The sequence below is a fragment of the Phyllostomus hastatus genome, unplaced genomic scaffold (genome assembly GCF_019186645.2).
Source record: "Phyllostomus hastatus isolate PE091 unplaced genomic scaffold, TTU_PhHast_1.1 phas_contig_86, whole genome shotgun sequence".
Classification (NCBI taxonomy): Eukaryota; Metazoa; Chordata; class Mammalia; order Chiroptera; family Phyllostomidae; genus Phyllostomus; species Phyllostomus hastatus.
Window position 1 is genome coordinate 31,364,729 of NW_025333977.1, and position 5,519 is coordinate 31,370,247.

Consider the following 5,519-nt stretch of genomic DNA (forward strand, 5'->3'; position numbering starts at 1 on the left):
CAGAAGCAAATAAGTGGTCCTAAACCCGCTCCTGCCAAGCTACTGAGTAAGAGATTTGTCAAGGTTATGTCAACAATAAGAAGCCCAACAAACAAATTAAAAAAAAAAAAAAACTTCTCCATAAAGGTGGAATGGAGTAAAGGAAAGGCAAGGTGTCCAGAATGCTACTTCTAGAGTTCCTGAAACACAGGGACAGTGGGTGAAAAAGTGAAAAAGAGCAAAGCGAGACCAAGCAGGCATAGGTCTGGGCAGAGAATGTCATGGACTTGAGAATGTCACGTCTGCAGCTATCGGTCTCACGCAGATTTCTGGGCTCAGTTCTGGTCCCTACAAGAGACGGACAGACACTGGGATGTCCAGGAAATGACCAACAGGCTAGGGGAGAGTCTCAACACTGTGTGGCAGGAGTAATAGAGAAAAGATTTTAGGTATTTGTCTTGGAAAAAGGACATCTCCGATGAAACAGATCCACTTTTATGCATTGTTGAAGTTTTCCCAACTAGATTTTTTCTCAGCTTTGTCTCTGAGACTCCCATGGGCAGAGCTGGGCTTGGTGTGCAGAACTTACAGGCAGGCAAATTTCAGCACCGTATAAGAAAGGTATCTCCAGCTGACATCCACAGTTGTGGTGGGAAAGCTGGGGGTATTCTGGCAGTTGTCAAGAGGATGGGTGAAATGGTACAGGCAGGATCCCTGCACTGGGGACAGGGGCAGGGATGAAAGACATAACCTCTGACACCTGAAGTCCCTTTCCATTCTGGGAAGGCAAATGGGGAGAGTCAGTGGGCACACCCAGAGCTATTTTCTTCATAATTCATACCAACTTATGTTTCCTTCCCTCTTCCCACCACTTGATTTTTTTTTCTAAATAGGTAAATGGGACATAATTGTTTCCTAACCATCAGACTCCATTACATTTAGAGGCTGATTAGTAACTGCTGAAAACACTGGATTACCTTTCTATCACTTATTCTAATACATTGGAAATAAGGAAAGTAAGAAATAATTTTTAAACATATTTTTAAAAGGTAAAGATTGAAGTGTTCAATTATATACATTTTTACCTTCTCATTTACGAAACAAAACTAAAAGCCTGGAAGATGATAATGTTTGAAATATATAGGACAAAAGAATAGTGTCTTAATATACAAAGAGTTCATATTAATCAATATGGAGACAATCATGGTAATAGAAAAGAAATGGATACTCATTTTTCTGTAGAAGAAACAGTAAATTTTATATACATGGGCATTTGCTTCAGTGGGAAGGAGGCCCTCTGATCCATCTGAGTGTTTACTCCTCACTAGTAGGCTTAGGTATAAATTTTCCTGTCTTTTTTTCATTGTTTTTGTTTACAAAACATGGGCCAAAATCAATGAGCAATATCTGGTGTATCATACTTTTTAAATTTTCAGATAAATTTTTAAAAGGAAGAGTAGAAGCCATTTGACATCATTTTCTAGATTTTTTCAATGGTATAAAAGTTTCAACTTACTGCATCTTAAAAAAAAGAAAGAAGTCAGTCTTGATTTTGACAAGGACTGAAACAAGAGAATAAGTAGCCAAACAGAAAAAGAAATGAAAATTTGTTTAAGTAAGAAACTAAGTAAACTACTCTGAATAAGCAAAGAATATCTGTATAAGTTACTTTCAGATGACATAAAAAGTAGTGTATCATTTACTTGAAACCAGTGTAAAACTGGTTAAGCAAATGTCATTACTCTACAGTTTTCAGGCTAACACTTCTCATTTCAATCATTACTAGACTGTACTGCATCCCAACACTTTCTTCCAAACCAGTCTAGGGGCATCAGGACAAACTGACCCAAGAAATTACATCTAAGCTGAGACCTGAGGGATTTGTAGACAGATATGAGCAAGCTGACAGGTGGGACCGAGACCATGGCAGCCAAGAAGGAGGGTTCCAAGTAGAAGGAATAGTGTGTTTGAAAGGGAGGAGAGCGTGTCCCATTGCAAGACATAAAAGGCTTCATCATGGGTGGATGTGGAGTTTCAGAATAATACAGCTTGAGAGGAGGCTGGTGACGTGAGCCAAACAGGGCAGCGTCTCCCCCAGCTCTTCACCAGGCTTGGCACAGCACTTGTTCCACATGGAAAATTAGTCACAGAAGTCTCTTCTCAGTGAGCCATGAGGAATGCTATCTGCAGGGAAAGCTGTTGATCTGGAGCCTTCTGTACCATGTTATAGCACTCTACCACAAAGCTTACCATTGCCACCGATGTGTGGCTCCTGAAAATTCTACCAAGGTTGGTCAAAACCAGCTGGCAAATGTAACAGCCAGACAGCACTTCCACAGCACTCACTGTGATCCACACATTGTTCTAAGAGCCTCGGATGAACTGACTCATTGAATCTTCACAATAATCATGCGGGATAGGTAGTATTATCAGCCCCATTTTACGGATTAGAAAACACAGAGAAATTAAGTAACTTGCCCAAAGTCACAAAGCTGGCAAGTGGCAGAGGAACAGAGGAAGGAAATCTGGCTCCAGCAGCTGTGCTCTTAAGGATTACCCCACACACCCTCTCCATGGGCATTAAGTGCCTACCATATGGGCAGTGCTTTGCATCCGTGTAAAACAAACAAACCAGAGGGTGGAATGTGCCCCGGTGACAAGAGGCCACAGTCAGTGTTCTGCTACAGAAGACAAACTGTATGGCAAGTCCCTTAGCTAAACATCGCAGCACTTCATCAACAGGTGTGCCTTGTTCAGTGGCAACAAAGTGCTAATGACTCCCTCTGGTATTTGTATAACGCGCTGTCATTTGCGAAGCACTTCCCCATGTCATCTCATGGCCATGGTTGTGGCAACAACCCTGTGAAGCCAGAAAGACTAGATGAGCCTGAGAATCGGCTCCTGGAGAGGGAAGTGGCTGCCCAGGGCACAAGCAGGAAAGCCCGGTCTCCAACCTCAGGGTCCTGAAGCACTGCCAGCGGCACTAAGGAGGCTCCCAGCACCTGCCCTGACCTTGGACGACTAGAAGCTACTCCACTTGCTAATTATGTGACCTTTCTGCCTCAATGTCCTCACCTCCAAAATAGAAATCACACTATCTACAAACAGCAGTCCCGGCCTTTCACTTGCCCCCGGCTCACCTCCTGCTGTGCAGCCCCTCTCCTAACAGGCCACTGGCCCATACAGGTCTGTGGCCCAGGGGTTGGGGACCCCTGAATATACAGTTGTGATGAAGACTCAATGAGGTAACAGGGGACAAAGGTCACTCAAAATATTCCGTATTTCCTTTTCCCTGACAACTTCATGTATCTTCCATAGAGAAGGCATACAGCATATTCATTTTTTAATGAAATCATAGTTTAGATGCTGTTACATAAAGGAACAACACCCCCTTTCTCCCCACCAGCATTTTCACTAATCTGTATCATCTGTTTGGGGTTTTCTTAAAGTCAGTCCCTTGGAGCATAGACTCCATCCCCCACTGCATTTCCGAAGGTGACACAGTGCTTGTAGCGGGCTCAGATTCAAAAGCCCATGTCTACAAACAACAGGGATGGAGGGACTTGCTCCAGATCCCTCCCCAGAGACAGCACGAGATGCTTGCCTCCCTGAAGCCCAGCCCAGCACGCAGGCCATTGAATCATACTCTGTTCTTCCCAGGCCTCAGGGACTCGCTGTCCCCAGAAGCATAAAAGCCTGCACATTGGAGGGAGATGCTCCACCGGCGCCTTCAAACCCCCAGAGACAAGCACCACCGTCCTGCCACTGGCCCTTGGACTTCCTTCTGGCAGCTGCATCTGCTCGAGTTTGCTCTGTGTTCCCCTGCCAAAGCAACCAGCAGAAAATGCTGGAAATTGAGGAAATTCACTGTCACCTTAAAAAGTGTATTAAAAAGAAAACATATGTCATGCTTTTTATGTGAAATAAATTCAGACACTGAAATGTCTGAGGGAGAAAATGAGTCTTTGAATAGGAGTCTGCAGCAGGGAGAGAATGGAGGGAAAAGCCGAATTTTGAAAATAACTACATTTCTTTTCTTTCTTTTATACACTGCCTGTTCAAGTAAGAATAAGCAGTCTCCAGCAGCATCCTCCCCTTGGCTCTTCCCAGGGCCTCTAAACCCAGGGAGGAAGAAATGGTGTAGTTTGCTTTGCATCTTTCTGCTGTATTTCTGTGGCATTTGATTGCCCTGGTGGTGTTTACCTCACAAATGCAGCCTAGTTCAGGCCAGAGGGGAGGCAAGCCAGTGAAAAGAACTCTGCGGGCTAGAAGGTGAGCAGGCTGGAAGCCAAACAGTAGAAGCCTTTTCAGAGGCAATCAATGAGAAGTAGTGGTAGCTTTGGCTGCAGAGGGTGCAGTATTCATTGGGGGATGGTTACAGTAGGCACAAGGGACAGCCAACCTTGGTTACAGACAGGACTCCATTATCTTAGAGGGTGGGCCAGAGCATAGATGGCTTCCCCTGGCCCTGCCTCACTGCAGCTCAGTTCCCCTTGCTTTGGGAGGTAGAAGGAGAACATCACTTACAAAAAGATCTGGGAGGTTTGTAATGAGCTATAGCATTCCATCCTGCACCACCCCACATCCCACAGTACCCTCTTGTACAGTTAGCTAGCCCTGTGCTTTAAATCCCAAACTTTCCAGGAAGGTTTTGCAGACCACCCCCTACCCCCCACCCGGGGCAGAGTTGGGCTCCTTCTGAGTCTCACATAGCAAGCTGTTTCCCTTTATTCATGGCACTTCACTAGGCTGTATTTTAGTTCTCTTTTGACTTGTCTCTCTCCTCTTCCTATCTTTAACTTCCTTAGGGGCAAGTTCACTATTGTATCTCTGCACCACATTATGGGCATTCAATAATTACTGGTTGAAGGTTGAAATTTGCAAAGAGAGATGTTAGGCACCTACTGACCAAGTGTCCTCAATAATTCCTACCCACAGCACACACCCACTCATTGCTTCCCCTGGAATGCTTCAGACGGTTCACATAGAGGAAAATATTAGTGTGCGAGTGTGACTACGAGCTGTGACAGGTGAAGCATGGGATTTGGTGTCAGAACAGATCTGTTTTTGGATTCCAGGTTCTACCAACACGTACCACCTGTACAAACTTGGATAATTTTTTGAAACTTCTCTTGACAAACTTTCTGATAAGATGATAAAACTCACAGAAATGATGTAAAGAGCACAGGAGATCACTATGTGACGGGTGATGCATGCAGTGTCAGCCCATACATTGCCGGGCCAGTCGGTTTTTACTCCTGCACTCTTCTCCCCGACTCTTCGAACGAGACCCTGGCTTCTACTACATTCTACTACACCCTACCCTCTACAGCAGCCTCCCATTTCTCAATGTGTAATACATACAAGATAAGTAAAATTTTGACTTTACTTTTCCAAAGACCCAGCTCCTGAAAAAACAAGATTGGGAGAATACAACCTGAGTGGGTCCATCTTCCATTTTCTTTCCTTTTGCCTCCATACCATCTACAAGACCCATGTGCAAACTGGGACAAGTGAAGAGAAAAAGTTTAGATGTTGAT